The following is a 13,474-nucleotide window of genomic DNA, read 5'->3' as shown; positions in this document are numbered from 1 at the left end:
CCCTTTTTTTCTCCTCTCTCTTTTTTTCTTATTTCTAAAGAAACTGAAAGCCAATTAAGTGAAGTGACTTGTTCAAGGTCGTGCGGTTAGAAAGCGGCAGAGAGGGCGTTTGAAACGCTTTCCCTGACTCGAGTCTGTATGTCATTGGATTTTTAAATTTGTAGCAGCCGCGGAGCAGATCCCCAGCACGAGGAGGGAGCAGTAGCTACTTGGGCAGAACTTGTCTAAGTAGGGCAGGTTGCCATTCAGACGTTCTCCTTTCCTTTGCTCCCTTCCTGGAAGGCGAGCGTGTGAATGGGTGAGGGAAGTCGGGAGCAAGTCTGACTAGTGGGCTCGTCTGGGGAACGGGGAGGGGACTGGCGAGGGTTGGGGGGAATCGAGGCAGGACCCGCTGCCGGGCTCGCAGTCTGCTGGGAGGGCAGATCCGCGGGTCGCTCCGCATCACCCCAGCCATGCACGGAGGAGAAGGAGGCTGGAGCCACACCCAGCCCGGCTAAGCCCGGCTCGGGGGGCTTCAGCACCGCGGGCTGGAGAGCTCCGCCTCGGAGCCGCCGCGGGCTGACCCCTGCCCACTGGCCGCCGCCCGCCGGGCAGCCCCGGCCGGGAGCCGCGCTCCTCTCCCTCCCGCGGGCTCCATTGTGCGGGCTCCTCCGGATCGCGTTCTCCCGATCGCGGGCAGCGGGCTGCGGGGCGAGGCCGGAGGCGGCCCCTGCCCGGCCTCCGGGGGCCGGGGCACCGGCGAGCGGCACCCGCACTCGCGCCGCATCTGGGGAGCAGAGCCGCGGGGTGCGGAGCTGCTCGGGCGCGTGTGCGTGAGGGGGAGAGCCGAGACGTGATTACTTCAGAATTTATTTAAGGGCCGGTGGAAACCACTGCAGCAGCTTCCAGGGGAAGCCCCTGCCCGCCCGAGAGCAGGCAGAGGCGCACCGCCGAGCAGCCGGGGCAGCGCCTGTGCCCAAGCGGCCCCTCGGAGCCCGGCTGCAGGACCACACGCCAGGCAGCAGGTTGGTCGCGGCGGGCAACTTCTTGCAGGGCTTGGGACGCCCGAGCCTCCCCGCGAGGCTTGGGGAGTGCAAGTGGGGGGTGGGGGGCGGTGGGGGAGGGCGGGGGCGAGGAGCGCCTCTCCGGAGTGCCTTGGGATGGAGCCTGGAGCAGATCCGCTCGGGGGGGGGGGGGGATCCCCGCCAGCCTTCTCACCTGCCTCCCCGCCAGCCTTCTCACCTGCCTCGGGATTCCCGGGGACTGGTGCTCTGCCTAGCAACTGCCTTGTAGAAAAGAACCCGAGCCAGGTGGGGCGCTCTCCCTCCTGCCCCCCCACGCTAGGCTTCTCTAGCACCCACATTTTTCAGGGACACCAGAGTGAGTTCATTCACCTCTCGTCCCCCAGACTGGAGGGGGAAGGGAGGGCCAAGGTGAGGGAGTTGCGCTGTCTGGTCCATTGCATTAAGTTTTGGAAAGTGAGGCTGGCTCCTCTGCACCCCACTCCTCCCCTCCTCCTCCTCCCCTCCCTCTCCCTTGCAGCCTCTTCCAGCTGTAAGAGCCGCTTGGGGTGGAGGCGGTTGCTCCTGGAAAGGGGCCGCTGGGGCTTTAAGAGCCGCCCCCCCCCCTTTGCTCTTGACAATGGTCTGAGCCGAGCTCTGCTTCCCAAAGCAAAATTTGTAATATGCCATTTTTCCGATGGACGCTTCTCCTCTCGGCTGCTGACGGCGGCGGAGCCAGAGGAAGATGCCGGGATGCTGCCGCCGCCTCCGGGGCCAGACCCTTGCCGGCCGGGCGCTGGGGCCGGGGCTTGCTCTGAGCCACCTTCCTCCTGCCCTTGCTAGGGAAACGGGCCGGGAGCGCCCGGCGTGAGCCGCCACCCCCCAATCCCCCCAGCCCCCCAGCAAGCCGGCGAGACTGCGGGTGTCATTGATCCATTGAAGAGGCAGACGCCAAAAGGCAGGCATTAGGTACCAAATCTCCCGGAGAGCTCCACGCGCGCTTCCTTCTTCCTCCACCCCCCGGCCCCACCCCACCCCCAGGGAAGAGGGATGCAATACAGGATTCCTCCTGATTGGGGGCTCCAGCCCCCTCCATTTCTCCTTCCCCTTTCTTCCCCTCCTTTCCCACTTCCCTTACTTCTTTGCCCTCGCCCCTCACCCTGATTGATGCTGGCTACTGAATTTTTGTGGGCATCGTGAAGTCAACTTCTGGGTGGGGGGGGTGTGGCCGCTCGGTTTGATGTCCAGGGGAGTTGGAAAGGGAAGGGGGCTGGCCCAGGGAGTATGAGGACATGTGCTCATCGCTGGGGTGCAGAAAGTGGGAAATGATTCCCTTGGAAATGACAGTCTCCTCTCTGGAAGACCTCAAAGAGTTAAAGTAGGGGGAGGAATATGCATGCAATGCCACTCAGACAATGGCAAAGATTCTCTCTTGCTGAATTCCTCACTCCCGGTAGGGTAACTGAGGTGGAGCCCATGGGGTTCTTTAGAATAAACCTTGGCGGTAGCAACTCATCCTTAACAATAACTACCTCCTTGCCTTTCATGAGTTTGAAAAATCTCATGAGCTATTGAGATGGAAAGATTCAATGACATCCATCAAGGAGTTTAAGTCTTTGTAATAATCTATATCATATCTGAATAGGTCCTCCTTGCACTGCTGGAATGGACAGAAAACGATCACTTTCCATTCTAAAGTCCTGAAGTCCAACTGGCATCCAAAACTTTTATTTGGAGACTAGAGAGACATTTGAAAGGCAGTCAAGGTTATGGTCAGAGGAACGGTTTTCCTGCTTTTCCATTTTGGAGAAATGGAAATTCTTCAAGGCCAATTCAAGCACCGGTCACGGATTTTCTTCCTCACCAGTCCCTGCCCCATGAAGGATACTTCTAACTCCCGAATTTGATCTGAGTTATCTAGTGAAAGCAGTACCAAATAGATTGATATGCAATGTTATATAGTATTTCAGAATTTTATAGCAAATTTTAAACATGTCCTTCCCTGCTATCCAAGAGGGAACTTTCCAATTGTCAAACTTGCATTGAAAAGTCATAAGTAATAAGATGAGAGGAGGGGTGAAGATCCCCAAAAGTCATGCAAATTACTTCAACTATCAGCCATTCTGAAATTAACTCTTTAAATTGTTCAATCTATCTAAATTGATAAACTACCCCTAAAAACAGAGGGATGCATTCAGGGAATATGGCAAGCATAGTCTCAAATGATGACATTTATTAGAAAGACTCCCAGTGCTTATATACCAAATGAAGCTTATACATGAAAGTGGTTAATTTTATTCTATTTTTTTCTTGGTGGCATGGTCTTTTTATTTTATTATCATTCCTCCCCCTTTTTCTATTGCATTCTTTAAAAAAAAACTGATGAAGCACAAGGACTTTAACTTAAAGAACAGGACCAATGTTTAGCTTGCTTTTGTCATGTATTTTTATATATTTTGAGATATATCTAATTTGATAATACAAACATATCTTAAATATATGAGAATGATACATAGTGCTTTTTACTGTTTTTTTTTTTTTTAGTTCCAGGTAAAATTCTTTACAATCTTTTAGATATCCTGAAAGTTTAGGGAAGCAAATATATCATTTACTTACTTTATCTCCCAAGTAACCAGTAATGGTGGCATATCGGGATTTCTGAGTGGGGAATGTTGGCACATCCAATGAAACTAATATTTTGTCATTGAGGCAAAATCAGCCAAGAAGAAAATGTGCCCACCTTTTGTAGAGGGGTTAGATTGCCTTGCATGAAAAAGATATCTCTGGTTGAGAAAGTGAAAGGCTAGTTTTATGTTATTGGTCTAAAAGTTGTTTGGTTATAGAGTAGCTATAATGCAATTGAGCCAATTTTTTTTAAATCTAATAGTATTTTGAGAAGATTAAGAGTGATTCTGTGGGGGCAGCTAGGTGGTATAGAGGATAGAGCACTGACCCCAGAGTCAGGAGGACCTGAATTCAAATTCAGCCTCAGTCACTTGATAATTACCTAGCTGTGTGTGACCTTGGGCAGGTCACTTAATCCCAATCTCTTGCAAACCCCCCCCCCAAAAAAAATAAATTAATTAATTAAAAAAAAGTCAAAAGATCAGTTTATCTTCTTTTTAAATGTCAATCTGAAAGAATTAACAGCAGTTTGATTGTACTCTTTGGTTTTCTTTAATTTATTTTAGTTAAAATAATTGGAGAAAAAATCAAGTTTTATCATTTGGTTTTTCAAGCAAGTAATGAATGACTTGGGTAATAAAATAATGAACTTTTATGTCTCTCTACTCTTTTAGCCATTTTACCGAGCAATTCAAATGGTTTCTCCTTAGTAGATGCTGTCAGAGAATTTTAATTTTCTGTGGCCTAAGACTTGGTTTTGACCTTAAGTACTAGAAAGAAAATAATGTGGGTCTCTTAGGATTATTTTTGAGGCTGGCAGAGGAATGCAGTATATTAATTTCATGCATGGCCTGTGTGCTAATAGTTTTGAATATTGAACTGTCAGAGCATCCCATATATTGCTATTCCTTAATTTTGTAAAGTAAATTTTGGAGGTACTTATTTCATCCTTTATTCTTTTCCCTGATAGTAGGTAAAGATGAGATTGGTAGGTAAAGATGAGAATAATTCAAAATGCTATCTTTTTACCATTGGGAGTTGTCAGATTATTGAAGAATAAAGAACCCTTTCTTTGAGCTTTGCTAAAAGCATCGTGATTTGTTGTTGAAAGTTCTAATCTCTAGACAGGAAGACCTGAGTTCAAATTCTGTCATTGATTTATTTTCTGCAAAATTATGCGCAATTCACTTAGCATATTTGTGAATCTCAGACAACTCTAAAACTTAAAAGAACAGGCCAATTCATGGTCGATATTTCTGGAAATTGTTCCCCAAGGTAGTCAATTTAATCCGTAAAATATGATGATCTAAACCCATATATGGGCAATCTTAAGATACAGAGAATATTAAATATAGCACAAAAAAAAATTAAAAAAATTTTCAACCAACATTTACAACAAGCAAAAATAGTAGTTTTATAGCCACAAGACCCCATTAATAAGTCCTTCCTCTGACCCTTGCTAGCTGTGGGGAAAAAAGGGATATATAAACTTCAGCTTCCTCATCTGTGAAATGGTGATATGGTATTTACCTTATTTCAGAACTTCAGTGAAGAAAGTAATGTGTAATTATTTATTCAGTGTTCAAATGTGAGATATTTTTGCTGGTCATAATTTTTTTTTTCACTTTTCTGTTTTTCATGCTGTTACTTAAAAAAAAAAACCTCACTAACTTGGCATCTTTTTCTGTATTGGAAAATTCTGACTTCTTTAAAATTATGAATAATATGCTTTATATCCTTCCCCTCTCTGATGATGGATCAAAAATATGTCTCCGTTACTCTGTCTTTCTATCTAAAGTGTCCCAAAAGTTTTAATGGAGTTTAAAGCTACTAATAATGTGACAAAATTTAAGTAGCTTAAAATGACACTAAGACTTCTGGGACCTGCTTTCACCATATAGTGTATGGTGGACACTTTGATATGGTTCAAAATTCATTCATGTATATTTTTTCCAAAGTGTCTGTATTCTCTTTCATAAATTAGGGCAATTAAGAAACATAGGCTCTTCTTATCTATCAAACTAGCAAGAACATTTTAGGATGTCTAGTTTGATTCCCTCATTCTACATTTGAGTAAGCTGAAGCACTGTAAATTGAAAAGTCTTGTTCAAGGTGACACAGGTAGGTAAGTGTCAGGACCAAGACTTTGAACCTGGGTCCTATGACTCCATATCAAGGATCTCTTCTTCATTTTGACTAATGCACTTGTAAACAATTGAGTTCTTTCACCAATAACCCATTTTTTACAAAGGAATGATTAAAATAAGTAACTAGTGTGAGATCTTTGGAGTTTGACCTCCTTCCTTTTCAAGAAGATGACCTGAATGGAATGGCACCTAAGAGAGTTTATTTAAATAGAATGATGAACTGTCATAGTTTTAAGTTAGAGGATACTATTCAAATAATCAGACAAGATTTTACTATACCCAAATTCCTATGTATGAATTGGTAGCAATTTTTACTTGTTATTGAAAGTACAAGAAAAACTGCATTGTAATAAATGGGAAATTGTGGAACATTAAAACTTTGGTGAAGAATTCTAAAAGCTTTTGTGACCTTTGTCAATATTTATTTCAACTCTTGATGGCTGTTGGGTTGTCCCCTAAACTATGATAGAAAATACAGGTTCTAGACTATGTTTACTAACCAATGGGTCAAGGGTTCAAATCTTTAGTCTACCTCTTAGTAAACATGTGACATTGGGCAAGTCACTTAATCATTCATTTTCTTCATCTACAACATAAAGAGATTAGAAAAGGTGATTTCTAAAATCCCTTTGGCAGTAAAAAGGAAATGGCAAACCACTTTAGTATCTTTGCCCAGAAAACCCCAAATGGGATCATGAATAGTCAAAGATGCCTGTCAAATGATTGAATAAAAAAGTCTTTCAGTCTCAAAATTTTTGATCTCATAAAATTATGAAGAAACTAAAAATAGGTTGAATCATAGCTAGAGTCATATTGGGAAGAATTTTTCCCATATGTAAATTTGCCTTTAAATTTATTCATCTTGTGTCAAAAAATAAATCCTTATTCTCATTCCTCATCATGGTGTAGAGGCGACTTTTTATTCTCAAAGGCAATGCCAGAAGGGCAATATCTGTGCCAGCCATTACCAAGTTAGACTGGCTTTAAATTTTGGATCCTGTGATAGAGAAACTACCATCATCACATAAGGCTGGCTCAGTACAGAGTTTCTTTGCAAAGAGTCTTGACCACTGGAGTGAAGATTTTCTCTCTGAAGTGACAGGAAGGAACTGTGTGGAAGGGTCAGCAATTCAAAGTTTTGTCTTTTCCCATGTGGAGAGTTTATGATATGTGGCAGTAGAGAAATACAAATTCTGATTGAAACGCCACTTATTTGAATAATACATAGATGTGTTGATTTGGAACTGATTTTAATAACTATGTTTTAAATATTTGCTCCCTAAGTGTGAAATGCTATGCTAAAGAAAAGCAAAGATTAAGAGGTAATGAAATTCCTACCCTCAGGGTCCTAAAAACTTAAAGGGTGAAGGGGAATAAGATATATATGTATAAAAATGGTATAAGGTGCCTAGAATAAGTGCAACAGGTGATATATACTATGAGAACTATGATGAAGGAGAGAGAACACTCACCTGGGGAGGGATTGGAAAAGGGGAGAAACCTAAAGGTGAAATAGTAGCTCCTGATTTGGGGAATAATTCAAAAGAGTTAATCAGCTAGAGGGGTGGAGAAAAGAGTTCATTACAGACATATTATGATGATCAGAAACCGAATATGGTGAAAATAATGAGTAGTCTACTTTAATTTAGCTATAGGGTAATGAAAAAGAAGCAATGGAGAATAGAAAGAGGAGAGGCTTTGGAATTCTTTGAAAATGTCAGGATAAAATAGTTTAATGTTTAGGTCAGTAGATAATGGGGATCCATTGAATGTTTTTGAGAAGGGGAGTTCCAGGACCAGAACTTAAATGGTCCTTTAAGTTTCGTCAAAGCACTTTGCATTCAATATCTTAGTACAAAGCCTACTCTGATTGTGAGAGGAGGAAAGTAGAGGGGGAAAAAAAGAGGTAGAAGACTTGCTAGGAAGCAAAAATAAGAGTCCAGGGGAAAAGTGATGAGGAAAAGACCTATGGAATATATTTGCTGTGGAAATGGGAAGGAGTTGATAGACTTGAGAAAACTGTAGAAATAAAATTAATTAGGCAGATAGAAATGTGGACTAATTCAAGACTTTTGTCATCTAATAGTTTATTACTAGTAGAGACAATGTGAAGTTAATAGATCAAATATGGCTTGTTTATGGCTTTGACTTTTTAGAACATTTAGGGAAGTTAGATTGCATGAACATATAGAGTCCATGATATGATGGAATGGAATGAACATTAGGCTGAGAGCCAGGAGTCCTTGGGTTTAGGGCCAACTCTGTCACTAACCCTCTGTATAAATCTGAGAAGAAAAAATCACCCCTGTGGGCTTTAAAAAAAATCTACATGTTGGAGATTGAAATTCTTAATTTTTTTAAGATACTTCAGCTCTCCAGTCCTATACATCTGTACATCATAATCTGGACAAATATGTCTACATTTTTTATAGAGTTAATGTCTAAGTGTAGTTATAACATTTACTGACTGTGTCAATTCAACAAATATTGATCAAATTCTTATTCTCTGCAGAACACTATGCTAAGTGCTGAGACATTGAAATACAAAATAAAAGTAGTCCCTGGTCTCAGGGAGTGTACTCTCTCCTGAGGAAATTCCAAGATAAGATTTAGAAATAACTTAGTGTGACAGAGTTGATTTTTACTGGATAGAAAACCAATGCCATAAGAAAGTTAAAGAGAGAAATATCCTCTCTCTCTCTCTCTCTCTCTCTCTCTCTCTCTCTCTCTCTCTTTCTCTCTCTCTCTCTCTCTCTTTCTCTCTTCTCTCCTTCCCCCCTTGATCCTATATATATAATAGATAGATAGATAGATATAGACAGATAGATATAGATAGATTTTGGTAATATATGTATATATACACATACATATGTATACATATTTATATCAGGAAGTGGAGGGAAGTGATGGGAAAAGCAAAATCAGAAATGGTTTCATAAATAAGTCAATGAAAGAAGAAGGAAGAGGTGAATTTCTACAGAGAAAGAGAGAGAGAGACCTGGAAGTTTTATTTTACACATTGAAGAATGATTTGTGTGATTATAGCTTAGTATATTCAGAGGCAGCTAGGTAGCAAAGTAGATAAAAAGTTGAGCCTGGAGTCAGAAAAAGACCTGAGTTCAAATCTAGCCTCAGATACTTGTTAGTTTGGTCACCCTGGACAAGTTTTATAATGTTTATTTGCCTACATTTCCTCAAATATAAAGTAAGGCTAATAATAGCAATTACCTCTCAGGGTTTTGTGAGGATCAAACACTGGTACAATTGTAAAGTGGTTAGTATAGTGCATAGAACAACATAGACTCTTAACAAATGCTGGTTTCTTTCCTTTGTTCTTTTGTTGACCATTCTATGAAATCTGGCACTAATTGACTATCACATCTTTCTTGGTATATTCTCCTCTAATAGCTACCATGATACTGTTCTCTTTCTATATTGGGACTTGGTCTCATTCACTGGTTCAGCCATTTCCAACTCTTTATGATTACAGTTAGAGTTTTCTTGGCAAATTGTTGAGTTTTGGGGGGGACACAGTACACTGAAGGGTAATGTTGTGCATAGCAAAAAGAGCTTGAAACCAGATTGTGGGGGTCTCTTGCCACCAGTCTATACAATTCATATTTTTATTCTGTAGCAACAAGGAGCCTGGGAGGATTGTTTTTGCTTGTTTGGTTGGTTGGTTTTGTTTTGTTTTGTTTTGTTTTGATTTATTTTGTTGTTTTTATTTTGAGCTGGAGACTTAATTCCTAAAGGTTATTTTGGCAACATAGTCAAAAGGCAAGGAGAGGAATTAGAAGTTAATCACAATTGAAGTTGACAGGTAAGATTCTATTCAAGTTGTATAACTAAAGAGGAGAAGAGGTGGGAAAATATGCCAAAGAAGAAGCAACAAGACCTGCCAATTAGGTGGGTGAGATATCAGAAGGAAGAGTCAGAAGACTCTTTTTCAGGAGCCAAATGGCTCATATCTAGGTTTTTATAGATAAACATGCTATATGAACCTTAATATTGAAAATGATCTTGGAGCACAAAATACATAGGAAATACATGGTGAAAAATATCTAGTAAGACTGAGAAGGTCCTGGCCCAATATAGAAAGAGAATAGTATCATGATAGCTAAAGGAGAGTTTCAAGAGTTTCAAGTAAGATGATGGTTAATGAAGGAAAGAAGTGAATAATTACTTGTTATGTTCCAGGAATTGTGCTGTGTCTCCATTTTACAGATAGGGAAACTGAGGTAAGCAGCTGTTAAGTGACTAGCAAGGGTCGCACAGTCTAAGACTGGATTTAAATTTATTTCTCTTTAACTTAAGTTTCAGGCTTCTATCTATTGCTTCACTTAGTGACCTTCAAGAAGGAAAAGAACTGAGGAAAGACCTCAATGACTGTGGCAATTTGTTGTTGGTGTTTAGTCCGACTCTTGTCTTATTTTTTTGGGAATATTGAGATTTTCTTGGCAAAGATACCATAGTGGTTTGCCATTTTCTTGTGCAGGTTGCATTACAGATGAGGAAACTGAGGCAAACAGAATTTAGTGGCTCGCCCACAAGTACACAGCTAGTTAAGTGTGTGAAACCAGATTTGAACTGAGAAGTTGAGTCTTCCAGATTTTGACAGATACTCTATCTACTTATGCCACTTAACTGCCTTTGACTTTGGAAATTTAAAGGTTACTAATAACCTTCAGGTTTACATAAAATGGAAGAGGGAGGACATATACCTCTATGAATTGTCCTTCAAGGTTCAGTTCAAGGCCTAAGTCATTGAAATTTGTCCAAACATAGGCAATGCTATGATTAACCTTATCTGGCCCAACCAATCCTCCTTTTTGGAAATTCAACTTGGAGTTACCTACTAGTTTATATATACCTGCTATGTTCCCCCTCGCTCCCAGGAGAACATGAGCTCCTTTGAGTCACTAACCCTTAGCATAATGTCTTATATACACATGTGTGTTTATATGCATGCATATCTGTACAGGAATATTTACATATGTATATGTTTATTGTGTGCCTATATACATGTATGTGTGTTTATTAGGAAAGTGAGAGTGAATAGATATGGGTTGTTCAGGGAAGACTAGGAGCTCTGGTATAAAGGCTTTAGGGCTGCTCATCTACTTTTGTGTACATCGAACACTCAGCTCTCACCTGTGACTTCAAGAAACTATAATATAAAGAGAATTCACACCCAGTAAACTTTCTTTGCCAGCTTGACTAAGTCAGTTTTAGAGTAATCAATAGACCTCAAACCCATAGTTTTATTAGGGTGATGTCTATCTCAAGCATGTGAAGACCTCCCCTGAGGGGAGAATAATTTGTTCCAATGGTTATGACGGCAGCTGTAGAGTATTTAGAGCTTAGTCAGGCATCAAAGATGCCAAGGTTATCTCCTGCATCCTGAGGCATTGCCAGTTGTCTCGATTTTTGTCTTGTCACTAGGCTCCAGTGACTCTGGAAGAGAAAGTGAGGATGATGACTTTGTATAAGTCTGTCTCATTTAAATTCAATTCACGCACAAGCCTGACAACATCCATGATATTGATTCTCTAAGGACAAACAACAGCAATAATTATTTATATATATATATATGTATGTATATATATAAAGGTATATAATAGAAATATGTATGTATTTATGTAATTTATGTATATGTGTGTGTGTGTGTGTGTTTATGTATGTATTGATGGCTACTCCAGCTCATTTACTCCATTAGGGTAGAGAGAACATGCCAAAGAAATACTGTCTACCAATGAACATGAATAGCTGTTATGGTTTAAGTTCCTTGGAGCTCTTAGCAATTTTTAAGGGTTTCACAACCAGTATATTTGAGAGGTAGGACTTCTCTGACCCTGGTTAAACCTCCCAGTGAGGTTAGTAGGTCTCAATCTAGATCCCTTATCCCATGATGCTTTTGATATGCACCTTGTCTATGAGAAGTATTTTATAGATATTTGTTGAATTGAAAATGAGGGGTGAGGAAGTAGTTGATATTTGGGGACAGTCAATATAAAATAGATTTTCTAAAAATTTAAAAGTGACGATGAGTGTGTTTAACTGCTTATAAGATGAAAAAGTATAATGAAAGGTTAAAAGTCAAAGGAATTAGTCAAGTTTAAAGGAGAGATGTCCAGCTTTAAAGGAGTTAATGGATCTGACTTCAAGGCCCATTCTACTTCTTTCCTATCTGTATGACCTTAAGTAAATCTATTAACCTTTCAGATTGAGTGACTTTGTTTGGAGAAGAGGAGTTGACTATGTTTTCAAACAAAAATCTTTGGACTATTCAATTTCTACTTTTCATGCTTGATTTTCCAATGTCAAAAATCTCTGTTTTGGGAAAGACTGAATGAAAATGGATAACAAAGTGTGAAAACACGTGATAACTGAGGATTTTCTCAATTTTCATTTGTCTCAAATCTCATGTTGCTTCCATCTCTGCTGAGTACTCTTTTCTTGATATCTTCTTCTTTCTAGTTCTGTTTCTCCTACTACCTGTTTGACTTCTCTTTTTCTTTTGTCAGATCTCAATCCAGATTCTGTCCACTAACTCTAGTGTTCCTCATGTTCTTTCTTAGGACTTTCCTTCTCCCTCTAGGTTATTTAATTTGGTTGTCTCATCAACACTTTATCCTGTATATTTCTTTTTTGTACATAATTGATTATATGTTTTACCCCCATTAGAATATGAATTTCTTGAGAATAGGGATATTTCCCTTCTGCCTAATTCTTAGCATACTATCCAGAAATATAGTAGATGCTTAATAAATGGTTGTTGATTGGCACTGCATATATTCTCACTTGCAGGGGATTCAAATCAACAGAATCAGATTTTGTTGGCCAAGTCAATTGCTATGCTACTGAAGAAATCTTTGAAAAGTCATGAAGAATGAATGTGGATCTTTACAACTGAAGTCAAGTTTTCCCTTAGTTTAAAAGAAAGTGTTGACAAGTTGAGTCTGTAATCTATAAATAAGTTATCCTTTTTACTATATTTTAAGGTAATAAACACTTATAGAAATAGTGATCACTAAAAGATATCATGGCACTATTTAAAAGCACAGATGAAAACATTTAAAGTCTTAATATTCTAATTTCCTTTTCTGAGAGGGTAACTCAGTGGATAGATCAATGGAATATTAGTGTATGATCATTCTGTGGAACTAGCTAGAATCAGAGGTCCACTCAACTTGGAAGGCTGGCACTTTGCTGATAAAAGAATATATAGCTTGGGTTAGAAATAAGCAAATGGCATTGATGTCAAATAGGATGACAGGAGCTACATCCATAAGAATCTTGTTTTACTAAGGTAACACAACAAAGAAATAATCAAAGTTAATAGAGATAAATATGGAAAGAAGTGGAAGCAAGAGCTCTTATGAAAAATGTCTAGGGCTTTGAGTATCCTGCAACATCAATATGTTAATATTGTGACATAAACATAATATATAGAATGAGGGAGGTGATGGTCCTGCTATATTCTGACCTAGTCAAGTCAGCTTTTGACTACTGCATTCCATTTTAGAAGAGACAAGACAATTCTGTTACATTTTTGATAGGATGCCTAAGATGGTGAACATTTTATTTTAAGTCTTTTTACTCAAATGTGATATGGCACAGTATAGTTTTTGTTCAAATTGTGCCTTCCGTATTACTTGTGTGGTTTTCTTTGTAATTATTTGTATAAAATTCTTTTTTTAAAATTGTTTTAATGCTCATTTT

The 13,474-nt window shown here is 39.9% G+C and overlaps 1 protein-coding gene across 1 annotated transcript in view; it reads left to right on the top strand.

Annotated features, from left to right (window-relative positions):
* The first annotated feature begins 1,860 nt into the window (after positions 1 to 1,860).
* The window catches only part of LOC141515163 (liprin-alpha-2-like), a 155,945-nt gene continuing 144,331 nt past the window's right edge, over positions 1,861 to 13,474 (top strand). The window contains exon 1 of the mRNA XM_074226522.1: positions 1,861 to 1,949. The gene's annotated coding sequence lies outside the window, so the exon portion shown is untranslated. The remainder of the gene's footprint in view (positions 1,950 to 13,474) is intronic.

The sequence above is a fragment of the Macrotis lagotis genome, chromosome 2 (assembly GCF_037893015.1).
Source record: "Macrotis lagotis isolate mMagLag1 chromosome 2, bilby.v1.9.chrom.fasta, whole genome shotgun sequence".
NCBI lineage: Eukaryota > Metazoa > Chordata > Mammalia > Peramelemorphia > Peramelidae > Macrotis > Macrotis lagotis.
The sequence above is the reverse complement of the archived record's forward strand: the minus strand, read 5'-3'. Positions and strand labels throughout refer to the sequence as shown.